Genomic DNA, 16,626 nt, shown 5'->3' on the forward strand with positions numbered 1-16,626 from the left:
ATTTTCCGCCATCTTGAATTTAGTGTAAAACACATCTTTGCGAACTCCTCCCACACGCTGGCTCCTATTGCTCCCAAAATTGCTGTGGATCATTAGTGGATGTAGATCACTCAGATTTATTAAAAGCTTTTTGATATCTATTTGTGTTGAAAAGATATGGACCAATGAACTTCTTAGGGGCGTGGCTTAATATCAATTCACATAACTTCTCAACCCATTGTCGAAAATTCACGAAACTTTCAGCATATGTGCCCATCGCATACCGCAACATACCTTGAGATTTTTGTTGCATTCAACCAATAGGGGGCGCTACAGTAAACCCGCAAAGTCGTGTTTTTTGGCACTTTTCGCATTTTGCAGCCTTCGTATTTTAACGAACTCCTCCTAGAGCATTTATGCGATCGACTTCATATTTGTTCAGGGTGCTCTTAAGACCTTTGTGATTAAAAATTATTAAAAGCTAGAGTTTTCGTCGAAGAACCTTGACGTGGCGTGGCGGCCATTTTGCATCATTTTTATGAAAAATCAAGTTGTTATAACTCTAAGGTACATTAACCAATACACACAAAACTTCTTGTGCATGAAGCCTCTTCAAGCATGAACACACACAAATTAAAAAAATTTCGATAACTCATAGCGCCACCTACTGGCTGAAGGCAATGTTTTTTTTTAGACTTTCATTTATTCCTCCTAGCCACGTGACCCGATTAGTCTCAAATTGTGCTAGGATGGCCTTAAGACATTGATGAAGATTTGCCATAAGTATTGTGAGTTTTCGTTGAACGCTGTTGCCGTGGCGACGCATCGTTCGCCATGCAAAATTGAAGTTGTTATAACTCCAAGGTACATTATCCAATTTGCACAAAACTTCTTGTGCATGATGCCACTTGAAGCCTGAACATACCTGATTTGAAAAAATTAAAAAAACTCATAGCGCCACCTACTGGCTGAAGGAAATATGGTTCAGTAGGTTAGGATGCTCAGAAATTCATGGAACTTTGCACATGTGTCAAAGGCATCGGAAGAAGTATGTGGTATGAGTTTTGGCCTTGTCTGTTTTAAATTGCCTCTGTAGCGCCCCCTACAATATTTCAAAAGACCAGCCCCGGCGCTACGTTTGAGCTACACGTACGAAACTTGGTAGGCGCGCGTATCCTGTGGAGACTTAAAAATAAGTCTCTTGGCACCATGCTCTAAAACCTACCAAAGTCGGCCATTTTGATTTTGGTGTCATTTTTCTATAGCATAGTAGGTTAGGATGCTCAAAAATTCATGGCACTTTGCACATGTGTCAAAGGCATTGGAAGAAATATGTGATATAATTTTTAGGCTTGTTCGTTTTAAATTGCCTCTGTAGCGCCCCCTACAATATTTCAAAAGAGCAGCCCCGGCGCTACGTTTGAGCTACACGTACGAAACTGGGTAGGCGCACGTATCCTGCGGAGACTTAAAAATAAGTCTCTTGGCACCGTGCTCTAAAACCTACCAGAAGTCGGCCATTTTGATTTCGGTGTCATTTTTCCTCAGCATAGTACTATTTGCAAAGCATCGTTTCCAGCATCGGGCGGTCCCACGCGGGATCGACGACGTCTCGCTCGCGGACGCGCCGTCCCGCGGTCGCGGACGTTCTCCGACGCGCAGGCCGGAGTCCGCCGCCGGCCCCGACGCGCAAGGGAGGCGAGGGCCCGTTCATCACTGCTCGCAGTTTTAATTAGGGCCCGAGCCGCCGACAACGTCGGGCCGGCGAAGGCCCTATTGAGTTTCTAAGGGGTATTCTTATTAGGGCCCGAGCCGCCGACAACGTCGGGCCGGCGAAGGCCCTATTGAGTTTCTAAGGGTTCTTATTTTTCTGATTTTTATTTTTAAGGTTTGGGAGCATTTGGGGGGGACTTGCCATGCATGAAAACTCACCAAATTTTGCAGACTTGTCAGGTCTGGTGAAAATTTTCATATTATATAGGTTGCAAATATGCATTTAAAAAAATGGCTCTCTAGCGCCCCCTACAAGTCGCGCTGGCGACGCCCCTCGGCCAGTTTGTCCGATTGACTTGAAATTCAACACACATGTCCTAATCCACTAGATCTAAAAAAAAGCCTCTCAGACCCCAAAACCGCGCCTAGTAAAATTTTCCGCCATCTTGAATTTAGTGTAAAACACATCTTTGCGAACTCCTCCCACACGCTGGCTCCGATTGCTACCAAATTTTCTGTGGATCATTATTGGATGTAGATCACTCAGATTTATCAAAAGCTTTTTGATATCTCTTTGCGTTGAAAAGATATGGACCAATGAACTTCCTAGGGGCGTGGCTTAATATCAATACACATAACTTCTCAACCCATTGTCGAAAATTCACGAAACTTTCAGCATATGTGCCCATCGCATACCGCAACATACCCTGAGATTTTTGTTGCATTCAACCAATAGGGGGCGCTACAGTAAACCCGCAAAGTTGTGTTTTTTGGCACTTTTCGCATTTTGCAGCCTTCGTATTTTAACGAACTCCTCCTAGAGCATTTATGCGATCGACTTCATATTTGTTCAGGGTGCTCTTAAGACCTTTGTGATTAAAAATTATTAAAAGCTAGAGTTTTCGTCGAAGAACCTTGACGTGGCGTGGCGGCCATTTTGCATCATTTTTATGAAAAATCAAGTTGTTATAACTCTAAGGTACATTAACCAATCCACACAAAACTTCTTGTGCATGAAGCCTCTTCAAGCATGAACACACACAAATTAAAAAAATTTCGATAACTCATAGCGCCACCTACTGGCTGAAGGCAATGTTTTTTTTTAGACTTTCATTTATTCCTCCTAGCCACGTGACCCGATTAGTCTCAAATTGTGCTAGGATGGCCTTAAGACATTGATGAAGATTTGCCATAAGTATTGTGAGTTTTCGTTTAACGCTGTTGCCGTGGCGACGCATCGTTCGCCATGCAAAATTGAAGTTGTTATAACTCCAAGGTACATTATCCAATTTGCACAAAACTTCTTGTGCATGATGCCACTTAAAGCCTGAACATACCTGATTTGAAAAAATTCAGAAAACTCATAGCGCCACCTACTGGCTGAAGGAAATATGGTTCAGTAGGTTAGGATGCTCAAAAATTTATGGAACTTTGCACATGTGTCAAAGGCATCGGAAGAAGTATGTGGTATGATTTTTGGCCTTGTCCGTTTTAAATTGGCTCTGTAGCGCCCCCTACAATATTTCAAAAGAGCAGCCCCGGCGCTACGTTTGAGCTACACTTCCGAAACTCGGTAGGCACACGTACCCTGCGGAGACTTAAAAATAAGTCTCTTGGCACCGTGCTCTAAAACCTACCAGAAGTCGGCCATTTTGATTTCGGTGTCATTTTTCCTCAGCATAGTACTATTTGCAAAGCATCGTTTCCAGCATCGGGCGGTCCCACGCGGGATCGACGACGTCTCGCTCGCGGACGCGCAGTCCAGCGGTCGCGGACGTTCTCCGACGCGCAGGCCGGAGTCCGCCGCGAGCCCCGACGCGCAAGGGAGGCGAGGGCCCGTTCATCACTGCTCGCAGTTTTAATTAGGGCCCGAGCCACCGACAACGTCGGGCCAGCGAAGGCCCTATTGAAATTGTAAGAGTTATTAGGGCCCGAGCCGCCGACAACGTCGGGCCGGCGAAGGCCCTATTGAGTTTCTAAGGGTTCTTATTATTATGATTCTTATATTTGTGGGGAATGAGCTAGTAGGGGCACTTGCCATGCATGAAAACTCACCAAATTTGCACACCTCTCAGGTCTGGTGGAGAAACTCTGCTGCGCAAGGTTGCATACTTGTGTGTAAAAAAATGGCTCTCTAGCGCCCCCTACAAGGCGGGCCGGCCACGCCCCTCGGCCAGTTTGTCCGATTGACTTGAAATTCGACACACATGTCCGAATCCGCTAGATCTAAAAAAAAGCCTCTCAGACCCCGAAACTGCGCCTGGAAAAATTTTCCGCCATCTTGAATTTAGTGTAAAACACATCTTTGCGAACTCCTCCCACACGCTGGCTCCGATTGCTACCAAATTTTCTGTGGATCATTATTGGATGTAGATCACTCAGATTTATCAAAAGCTTTTTGATATCTATTTGCGTTGAAAAGATATGGACCAATGAACTTCTTAGGGGCGTGGCTTAATATCAATTCACATAACTTCTCAACCCATTGTCGAAAATTCACGAAACTTTCAGCATATGTGCACATCGCATACCGCAACATACCCTAAGATTTTTGTTGCATTCAACCAATAGGGGGCGCTACAGTAAACCCGCAAAGTTGTGTTTTTTGGCACTTTTCGCATTTTGCAGCCTTCGTATTTTAACGAACTCCTCCTAGAGCATTTATGCGATCGACTTCATATTTGTTCAGGGTGCTCTTAAGACCTTTGTGATTAAAAATTATTAAAAGCTAGCGCTTTCGTCGAAGAACCTTGACGTGGCGTGGCGGCCATTTTGCATCATTTTTATGAAAAATCAAGTTGTTATAACTCTAAGGTACATTAACCAATACACACAAAACTTCTTGTGCATGAAGCCTCTTCAAGCATGAACACACACAAATTAAAAAAATTTCAATAACTCATAGCGCCACCTACTGGCTGAAGGCAATGTTTTTTTTTAGACTTTCATTTATTCCTCCTAGCCACCTGACCCGATTAGTCTCAAATTGTGCTAGGATGGCCTTAAGACATTGATGAAGATTTGCCATAAGTATTGTGAGTTTTCGTTGAACGCTGTTGCCGTGGCGACGCATCGTTCGCCATGCAAAATTTAAGTTGTTATAACTCCAAGGTACATTATCCAATTTGCACAAAACTTCTTGTGCATGATGCCACTTCAAGCCTGAATATACCTAATTTGAAAAAATTCAAAAAACTCATAGCGCCACCTACTGGCTGAAGGAAATATGGTTCAATAGGTTAGGATGCTCAGAAATTCATAAAACTTTGCACATGTGTCAAAGGCGTCGGAAGAAATATGTGGTATGATTTCTGGCCTTGTCCGTTTTAAATTGCCTCTGTAGCGCCCCCTACAATATTTCAAAAGAGCAGCCCCGGCGCTACGTTTGAGCTACATGTACGAAACTTGGTGGGCACATGTATCCTCTTGAGACTTAAAAATAAGTCTCTTGGCACCATGCTCTAAAACCTACCGAAGTCGGCCATTTTGATTTTGGTGTCATTTTTCCATAGCATAGTAGGTTAGGATGCTCAAAAATTCATGGCACTTTGCACATGTGTCAAAGGCATCGGAAGAAATATGTGGTACGATTTTTGGCCTTGTCCGTTTTAAATTGCCTCTGTAGCGCCCCCTACAATATTTCAAAAGAGCAGCCCCGGCGCTACGTTTGAGCTACACGTACGAAACTCGGTAGGCGCGCGTATCCTGCGGAGACTTAAAAATAAGTCTTGGTGGGCAAAAATAAGTCTCTTGGCACCGTGCTCTAAAACCTACCAGAAGTCGGCCATTTTGATTTCGGTGTCATTTTTCCTCAGCATAGTACTATTTGCAAAGCATCATTTCCAGCATCGGGCGGTCCCACGCGGGATCGACGACGTCTCGCTCGCGGACGCGCCGTCCCGCGGTCGCGGACGTTCTCCGACGCGCAGGCCGGAGTCCGCCGCCGGCCCCGACGCGCAAGGGAGGCGAGGGCCCGTTCATCACTGCTCGCAGTTTTAATTATTTTTCTGATTTTTATTTTTCCTCTTTGGGAGCTTTTTGGGGATACTTGCCATGCATGAAAACTCACCAAATTTTGCAGACTTGTCAGGTCTGGCGAAAATAGAGGTGTGATATAGGTGCCATAAATGTGTGGGAAAAAATGGCTCTCTAGCGCCCCCTACAAAGCGGATCGGCGGCGCCCCTCGGCCAGTTTGTCCGATTGACTTGAAATTCAACACACATGTCCTAATCCACTAGATCTAAAAAAAAGCCTCTCAGACCCCGAAAATGCGCATACTTAAATTTTCCGCCATTTTGAATTTAGTGAAAAACACATCTTTGCGAAGTTCTCCTACACGCTGGCTCCGATTGCTACCAAAATTGCTGTGGATCATAATTGGATGTAGATCACTCAGATTTATCAAAAGCTTTTTGATATCTCTTTGCGTTGAGAAGATATGGACCAATAAACTTCCTAAGGGCGTGGCTTAATATCAATACACATAACTTCTCAACCCATTGTCGAAAATTCGCGAAACTTTCAGCATATGTGCCCATCGCATACCGCAACATACCCTGAGATTTTTGTTGCATTCAACCAATAGGGGGCGCTACAGTAAACCCGCAAAGTTGTGTTTTTTGGCACTTTTCGCATTTTGCAGCCTTCGTATTTTAACGAACTCCTCCTAGAGCATTTATGCGATCGACTTCATATTTGTTCAGGGTGCTCTTAAGACCTTTGTGATTAAAAATTATTAAAAGCTAGCGCTTTCGTCGAAGAACCTTGACGTGGCGTGGCGGCCATTTTGCATCATTTTTATGAAAAATCAAGTTGTTATAACTCTAAGGTACATTAACCAATACACACAAAACTTCTTGTGCATGAAGCCTCTTCAAGCATGAACACACACAAATTAAAAAAATTTCAATAACTCATAGCGCCACCTACTGGCTGAAGGCAATGTTTTTTTTTACACTTTCATTTATTCCTCCTAGCCACGTGACCCGATTAGTCTCAAATTGTGCTAGGATGGCTTAAAGACATTGATGAAGAATCGCCATAAGTATTGTGCGTTTTCGTTGAACGCTGTTGCCGTGGCGACGCATCGTTCGCCATGCAAAATTGAAGTTGTTATAACTCCAAGGTACATTATCCAATTTGCACAAAACTTCTTGTGCATGATGCCACTTCAAGCCTGAACATACCTGATTTGAAAAAATTCAAAAAACTCATAGCGCCACCTACTGGCTGAAGGAAATATGGTTCAATAGGTTAGGATGCTCAAAAATTCCTAAAACTTTGCACATGTGTCAAAGGCATCGGAGGAAATATGAGGTATGATTTTTGGCCTTGTCTGTTTTAAATTGCCTCTGTAGCGCCCCCTACAATATTTCAAAAGAGCAGCCCCGGCGCTACGTTTGAGCTACATGTACGAAACTTGGTAGGCACATGTATCCTGTGGAGACTTAAAAATAAGTCTCTTGGCACCATGCTCTAAAACCTACCAAAGTCGGCCATTTTGATTTTGGTGTCATTTTTCCATAGCATAGTAGGTTAGGATGCTCAAAAATTCATGGCACTTTGCACATGTGTCAAAGGTATCGGAAGAAGTATGTGGTATGATTTTCGGCCTTGCCCGTTTGAAATTGCCTCTGTAGCGCCCCCTACAATATTTCAAAAGAGCAGCCCCGGCGCTACGTTTGAGCTACACGTACGAAACTGGGTAGGCGCACGTATCCTGCGGAGACTTAAACATAAGTCTCTTGGCACCATGCTCTCAAACCTACCAAAGTCGGCCATTTTGATTTCGGTGTCATTTTTCCTTAGCATAGTACTATCTGCAAAGCATCGTTTCCAGCATCAGGCGGTCCCACGCGGGATCGACGACGTCTCGCTCACAGACGCGCAGTCCAGCGGTCGCGGACGTTCTCCGACGCACAGGCCGGAGTCCGCCGCCGGCCCCGACGCGCAAGGGAGGCGAGGGCCCGTTCATCACTGCTCGCAGTTTTAATTATGATTCTTATTTTTGTAGGGAATGAGCTCGTAGGGGCACTTGCCATGCATGAAAACTCACCAAATTTGCACACCTCTCAGATCTGGTGGAGAAACTCTGCTGCGCAAGGTTGCATACTTGTGTGTAAAAAAATGGCTCTCTAGCGCCCCCTACAAGGCGGTCCGGCCACGCCCCTCGGCCAGTTGGTCCGATTGACTTGAAAATCAACACACATGTCCTAATCCACTAGATCTAAAAAAAAGCCTCTCAGACCCCGAAACCGCGCCTAGGAAAATTTTCCGCCATCTTGAATTTAGTGTAAAACACATCTTTGCGAACTCCTCCCACACGCTGGCTCCGATTGCTACCAAATTTTCTGTGGATCATTATTGGATGTAGATCACTCAGATTTATCAAAAGCTTTTTGATATCTATTTGCGTTGAAAAGATATGGACCAATGAACTTCTTAGGGGCGTGGCTTAATATCAATTCACATAACTTCTCAACCCATTGTCGAAAATTCACGAAACTTTCAGCATATGTGCACATCGCATACCGTAACATACCCTGAGATTTTTGTTGCATTCAACCAATAGGGGGCGCTACAATAAACCCGCAAAGTTGTGTTTTTTGGCACATTTTCCATTTTGCAGCCTTCGTACTTCAACGAACTCCTCCTAGAGAATTTATGCGATCGACTTCAAACTTGGTCAGGATGCTCTTAAGACCTTTGTGATTAAAAATTATTAAAAGCTAGAGTTTTCGTCGAAGAACCTTGACGTGGCGTGGCGGCCATTTTGCATCATTTTTCTGAAAAATCAAGTTGTTATAACTCCAAGGTACATAATCCAATCCACACAAAACTTCTTGTGCATGATGCCACTTCAAGCCTGAACATACTTAAATTGAAAAAAATGAAATAACTCATAGCGCCACCTACTGGCTGAAGGAAATGTCATATTTTATACGTTTCTTTATTCCTCCTAGCCAGGTGACCCGATTAGTCTCAAAATCAGTAAGGATAGTCTTAGGACATTGATGAAGAGCCATCATAAGTATTGTGTGTTTTCGTTGAACGCTGTTGCCGTGGCGACGCATCGTTCGCCATGCAAAATTGAAGTTGTTATAACTCAAAGGTACATTATCCAATTTGCACAAAACTTCTTGTGCATGATGCCACTTCAAGCCTGAACATACCTGATTTGAAAAAATTCAAAAAATTCATAGCGCCACCTACTGGCTAAAGGAAATTTGTTTCAGTAGGTTAGGATGCTCAGAAAATCATGGTACTTTGCACAAGTGTCAAAGGCATCGGAAGAAATATGTGGAATGATTTTTGGCCTTGTCCGTTTTAAATTGCCTCTGTAGCGCCCCCTACAATATTTCAAAAGAGCAGCCCCGGCGCTACGTTTGAGCTACATGTACGAAACTTGGTGGGCACATGTATCCTCTTGAGACTTAAAAATAAGTCTCTTGGCACCATGCTCTAAAACCTACCGAAGTCGGCCATTTTGATTTTGGTGTCATTTTTCCATAGCATAGTAGGTTAGGATGCTCAAAAATTCATGGCACTTTGCACATGTGTCAAAGGCATCGGAAGAAATATGTGGTATGATTTTTGGCCTTGTCCGTTTTAAATTGCCTCTGTAGCGCCCCCTACAATATTTCAAAAGAGCAGCCCCGGCGCTACGTTTGAGCTACACGTACGAAACTCGGTAGGCGCGCGTATCCTGCGGAGACTTAAAAATAAGTCTCTTGGCACCGTGCTCTAAAACCTACCAGAAGTCGGCCATTTTGATTTCGGTGTCATTTTTCCTCAGCATAGTACTATTTGCAAAGCATCGTTTCCGGCATCGGGCGGTCCCACGCGGGATCGACGACGTCTCGCTCGCGGACGCGCAGTCCAGCGGTCGCGGACGTTCTCCGACGCGCAGGCCGGAGTCCGCCGCAAGCCCCGACGCGCAAGGGAGGCGAGGGCCCGTTCATCACTGCTCGCAGTTTTAATTATTATTAGGGCCCGAGCCGCCGACAACGTCGGGCCGGCGAAGGCCCTATTGAGTTTCTAAGGGTTCTTATTATTATGATTCTTATATTTGTGGGGAATGAGCTAGTAGGGGCACTTGCCATGCATGAAAACTCACCAAATTTGCACACCTCTCAGGTCTGGTGGAGAAACTCTGCTGCGCAAGGTTGCATACTTGTGTGTAAAAAAATGGCTCTCTAGCGCCCCCTACAAGGCGGGCCGGCCACGCCCCTCGGCCAGTTTGTCCGATTGACTTGAAATTCGACACACATGTCCGAATCCGCTAGATCTAAAAAAAAGCCTCTCAGACCCCGAAACTGCGCCTGGAAAAATTTTCCGCCATCTTGAATTTAGTGTAAAACACATCTTTGCGAACTCCTCCCACACGCTGGCTCCGATTGCTACCAAATTTTCTGTGGATCATTATTGGATGTAGATCACTCAGATTTATCAAAAGCTTTTTGATATCTATTTGCGTTGAAAAGATATGGACCAATGAACTTCTTAGGGGCGTGGCTTAATATCAATTCACATAACTTCTCAACCCATTGTCGAAAATTCACGAAACTTTCAGCATATGTGCACATCGCATACCGCAACATACCCTAAGATTTTTGTTGCATTCAACCAATAGGGGGCGCTACAGTAAACCCGCAAAGTTGTGTTTTTTGGCACTTTTCGCATTTTGCAGCCTTCGTATTTTAACGAACTCCTCCTAGAGCATTTATGCGATCGACTTCATATTTGTTCAGGGTGCTCTTAAGACCTTTGTGATTAAAAATTATTAAAAGCTAGCGCTTTCGTCGAAGAACCTTGACGTGGCGTGGCGGCCATTTTGCATCATTTTTATGAAAAATCAAGTTGTTATAACTCTAAGGTACATTAACCAATACACACAAAACTTCTTGTGCATGAAGCCTCTTCAAGCATGAACACACACAAATTAAAAAAATTTCAATAACTCATAGCGCCACCTACTGGCTGAAGGCAATGTTTTTTTTTAGACTTTCATTTATTCCTCCTAGCCACCTGACCCGATTAGTCTCAAATTGTGCTAGGATGGCCTTAAGACATTGATGAAGATTTGCCATAAGTATTGTGAGTTTTCGTTGAACGCTGTTGCCGTGGCGACGCATCGTTCGCCATGCAAAATTTAAGTTGTTATAACTCCAAGGTACATTATCCAATTTGCACAAAACTTCTTGTGCATGATGCCACTTCAAGCCTGAATATACCTGATTTGAAAAAATTCAAAAAACTCATAGCGCCACCTACTGGCTGAAGGAAATATGGTTCAATAGGTTAGGATGCTCAGAAATTCATAAAACTTTGCACATGTGTCAAAGGCGTCGGAAGAAATATGTGGTATGATTTCTGGCCTTGTCCGTTTTAAATTGCCTCTGTAGCGCCCCCTACAATATTTCAAAAGAGCAGCCCCGGCGCTACGTTTGAGCTACATGTACGAAACTTGGTGGGCACATGTATCCTCTTGAGACTTAAAAATAAGTCTCTTGGCACCATGCTCTAAAACCTACCGAAGTCGGCCATTTTGATTTTGGTGTCATTTTTCCATAGCATAGTAGGTTAGGATGCTCAAAAATTCATGGCACTTTGCACATGTGTCAAAGGCATCGGAAGAAATATGTGGTACGATTTTTGGCCTTGTCCGTTTTAAATTGCCTCTGTAGCGCCCCCTACAATATTTCAAAAGAGCAGCCCCGGCGCTACGTTTGAGCTACACGTACGAAACTCGGTAGGCGCGCGTATCCTGCGGAGACTTAAAAATAAGTCTTGGTGGGCAAAAATAAGTCTCTTGGCACCGTGCTCTAAAACCTACCAGAAGTCGGCCATTTTGATTTCGGTGTCATTTTTCCTCAGCATAGTACTATTTGCAAAGCATCATTTCCAGCATCGGGCGGTCCCACGCGGGATCGACGACGTCTCGCTCGCGGACGCGCCGTCCCGCGGTCGCGGACGTTCTCCGACGCGCAGGCCGGAGTCCGCCGCCGGCCCCGACGCGCAAGGGAGGCGAGGGCCCGTTCATCACTGCTCGCAGTTTTAATTCTTCTTTTTATTTTTGCACTTTGGGAGTATTTTGGGGGTACTTGCCATGTATGAAAACTCACCAAATTTTGCAGACTTGTCAGGTCTGGCGAAAATAGAGGTGTGATATAGGTGCCAGAAATGTGTGTAAAAAAATGGCTCTCTAGCGCCCCCTACAAGTCGCGCCGGCGACGCCCCTCGGCCAGTTTGTCCGATTGACTTGAAATTCAACACATATGTCCTAATCCGCTAGATCTAAAAAAAAGCCTCTCAGACCCCTAAGCTCCGCCTACTTAGATTTTCCGCCATCTTGAATTTAGTGTAAAACACATCTTTGCAAACTCCTCCCACACGCTGGCTCCTATTGCTACCAAAATTGCTGTGGATCATTAGTGGATGTAGATCACTTAGATTTATCAAAAGCTTTTTGATATCTTTTTGCGTTGAAAAGATATGGACCAATGAACTTCCTAGGGGCGTGGCTTAATATCAATACACATAACTTCTCAACCCATTGTCGAAAATTCACGAAACTTTCAGCATATGTGCACATCGCATACCGTAACATACCCTGAGATTTGTGTTGCATTCAACCAATAGGGGGCGCTACAGTAATCCCGCAAATTTGTGTTTTTTGGCACTTTTCGCATTTTGCAGCCTTCGTACTTCAACGAACTCCTCCTAGAGCATTTATGCGATCGACTTCATATTTGTTCAGGGTGCTCTTAAGACCTTTGTGATTAAAAATTATTAAAAGCTAGCGCTTTCATCGAAGAACCTTGACGTGGCGTGGCGGCCATTTTGCATCATTTTTCTGAAAAATCAAGTTGTTATAGCTCCAAGGTACATACTCCAATCCACACAAAACTTCTTGTGCATGATGCCACTTCAAGCCTGAACATACTTAAATTGAAAAAAATGAAATAACTCATAGCGCCACCTACTGGCTGAAGGAAATGTCATATTTTATACTTTTCTTTATTCCTCCTAGCCAGGTGACCCGATTAGTCTCAAAATCGGTAAGGATAGTCTTAGGACATTGATGAAGAGCCATCATAAGTATTGTGTGTTTTCGTTGAACGCTGTTGCCGTGGCGACGCATCGTTCGCCATGCAAAATTGAAGTTGTTATAACTCCAAGGTACATTATCCAATTTGCACAAAACTTCTTGTGCATGATGCCACTTCAAGCCTGAACATACCTGATTTGAAAAAATTCAAAAAACTCATAGCGCCACCTACTGGCGGAAGGAAATTTGTTTCAGTAGGTTAGGATGCTCAAAATGTCCTAAAACTTTGCACATGTGTCAAAGGCATCGGAGGAAATATGTGGTATGATTTTTGGCCTTGTCCGTTTTAAATTGCCTCTGTAGCGCCCCCTACAATATTTCAAAAGAGCAGCCCCGGCGCTACGTTTGAGCTACACGTACGAAACTCGGTAGGCACACGTATCCTGTGGAGACTTAAAAATAAGTCTCTTGGCACCATGCTCTAAAACCTACCAAAGTCGGCCATTTTGATTTTGGTGTCATTTTTCCATAGCATAGTAGGTTGGGATGCTCAGAAATTCATGGCACTTTGCACATGTGTCAAAGGCATCGGAAGAAATATGTGATATGATTTTTAGGCTTGTTCGTTTTAAATTGCCTCTGTAGCGCCCCCTACAATATTTCAAAAGACCAGCCCCGGCGCTACGTTTGAGCTACACGTACGAAACTGGGTAGGCGCACGTATCCTGCGGAGACTTAAAAATAAGTCTCTTGGCACCGTGCTCTAAAACCTACCAGAAGTCGGCCATTTTGATTTCGGTGTCATTTTTCCTCAGCATAGTACTATTTGCAAAGCATCGTTTCCAGCATCGGGCGGTCCCACGCGGGATCGACGACGTCTCGCTCGCGGACGCGCCGTCCCGCGGTCGCGGACGTTCTCCGACGCGCAGGCCGGAGTCCGCCGCCGGCCCCGACGCGCAAGGGAGGCGAGGGCCCGTTCATCACTGCTCGCAGTTTTAATTTTAATTTATATTTCAAGCCTATGAATCAACTCATTTGAAAGCCTTGTTCTTAGTTTTTTATATCCAACCCGGAATACACCATACATTTAATTGATTCAGTGTAGGCTACACAGTTACATTGCAAACAATAAAAGCAAAATTAAGTTGTGCAATTACTTTATCTGAGAAAAAATATATCTGCTGGTTCTATGACCTCAGTATTTGTCCCCAAATGCATGTGTCAAAGGTTTTGGGGACTATACAATGAGTGTCATGCTGTATAGTCATTTAAAATGGTCAATACACTGTAGTTGATAAACAGATCAGAATCAGGTTCTGGGTTTCATTAAACAACTTTTAATGAACAATAAATTGCTCCTGAACAAACTCGCCTTTTCATATTATGAACCTGTGGTGGAGGAAGTATTCAGATCCTTTACAATAAAAGTACCAATACCACACTGTGAAAAAACTCTGCTACAAGTAAAAGTCTTGCATTTGGATATGTTACATATGTAAAAAGTATAATCAGGAAACCTTTTAGGAATATTTTCAAGTATTAAAAAGTAAAAGTAAAAGTACATACAAAAAAAGGCAAACTCTTGATATGTCTTCTGAAATGTAGTGGGGTAGAAGTAGGAAGTGGCATGAAGAGAAAAGACTCAAGTATCTCAAAATTGTACTTAGGATATGTTTTCATTATCAGGCTGCTCTAATAATCACTTAAGACTCTCCAGTTGATCCAGAATGCTGCAGCACATGTACTGACAAAAACTATAAGAAGAGGAAACGAAAAAAGCATGTTTTCCAAAATGAACCATTCCTGTAAAATGATCACAGAGAAGGCTGTATGTGAAAGCTTCTTAAATGTACTGCCACACATCCCCACGGCAGGCTTACATAATTGTTTTCTTTGTCCACACTACAACGTGTAATGCATTTGATAATAACTCGAGAGGCCATTTTCAAAAAGGTTTTTGTGGGCGAAGGGCTAAAATGGAGAAAGCTTAGTGGATTAACTTGGCTTGAACTGAATGTCAACATGCTTACAGTTCAAGCTTCATCTAACTGTCATTCTACAACACAGGGTTGCACAACGAAAGGCATTATTATATGACTATTTAGCGTCAACATGCTAACCGTGTGTAGCAACTCATAATAACTGTGCATAACGTAATATTTGAATGTAATAAAAGCTAATAATTTAGCATTTTAATGTAATAAAAGTTCATAACACAATAATCAGCACATAATGCAAGAAAACAATGAATACATGTAATTACAGTTTTGTGCATTATGTAATAAGCTTTAAAAGTACAGGGGAAATTAATAACATTAACAATGGCTCAGCATGTGCAATTCCTCAGCTATCATTATTATTATTAAATACACCTGTGCCTTTTATGTCATGTCAAAATGTCTGTCGTGAAAAAAGTCTATAGCTGTTGAGACATCCCAAACAGAGCCACAATGTTATTAGTCGACTGTGCAATAAATTTGTTGTAGGAATCAAAAGGATGCCATTGTTTGTTAAAGAGCTGCTTGGATGCACACACACGCTCCACTGCTTCAGATTAGAGGTTAACAAATCAACTTTAATTAAGTGTCAAACTTTGAACCTGCAAGCTTACAGCTTTCTTCACCTACTCTGCTGGGAAGTGAAGAAAGCTTGAAGCTCAGGAAAGTCAAAGTATGTATCACGATTATCATTTAAATGTCATACAGAGAGAAAGAGAATTGTGTGCCTGATTACAAACTCCCCAATCATTAACACAAAGTTTAGAGTACTCCACTGAAATAACTTGCATGTGAAAAAAAGCTCACCGTCCTGTTTCAGACTGTGTATCTTTAGCTTAAGGTGTAATTATTTCTTAAACCAAAAACAATAAGTATAAATTCAGTATAAATACAGCTGAAAGCTACTATTCCACTGTCACATGTTACAGTTTAAATGTTCTGTTTTCAACATGGTAATAATCCTCCAACACCAGACACAAACAGAAAGCAGCTTCCCATTGAAAGAATCTTTGTGAAAGTTTCTCTGCATCATAAATTCTCTTTGTCTTGAAGGAATTCTTTCTTTGCTGAATGCAATTGTCTTCCTCTACCGGAGGTCAGGGGTACTGACTTAATTGTCAAAAAAACTAAATTTGGGACAATCTAAAATAATAATCATGCTTTTCAACAACAACTACAAAAATCTTAGAAATGCTATATACATTTCCATATAGGGTTACCAGGAGGAACATCACACAAGGTTATTTTTTGTTTTTGTTGAGGTTTTTTTTACTTCTTTTCACACAAGATGTTGACTTAAATAGTTTTTTTTACCTTGGCCACTAAAAAAAATAGTAGTATATAACAGGGCAACGCATTCTCACTCCCAACTCGTCAAATACCAACACTTGGTCAGTGGTCATAAGCTCCAAGCTATGACGCTCTAGATACCCCTCTAGTGTCAGTTTTGGACTTGGCAGGGACGGCATGTCAAATTGCACAATGCACAATAAATTGCATTCTGTCTTCACAGGAAGTTAGGCAACAAAACCACTTTGGTTTAGGAAAAGAGCGCGGTAGACGTAAACTTGACTGACGAACGAGTCACAAGATAAAATTCAACATTTGACAAACATTAACTTTTGCTCAGGACACGAACAGTAGTCTCCCGGATAAAGTCCAGTGTTTGTTTGACCCATCTCTTTACACTACGCAGTTGCTCTGACCGTTTAATAATCACGCGGGTGGGTCAACATTGGGCTGTGACACCGGGGGGTACTGACCAACAATCTGTATCTTAAGAGTTGGGAGGTAGACCTGGTTTAACGGGGCTGACCAGTCAACAATTAAACCACATAAATTAGTGCTGAATATTAAATAGCATGTGTCCACGGTAACAGTGCTTG

The sequence above is a fragment of the Pholis gunnellus genome (genome assembly GCF_910591455.1).
Source record: "Pholis gunnellus genome assembly, chromosome: 1".
Classification (NCBI taxonomy): domain Eukaryota; kingdom Metazoa; phylum Chordata; class Actinopteri; order Perciformes; family Pholidae; genus Pholis; species Pholis gunnellus.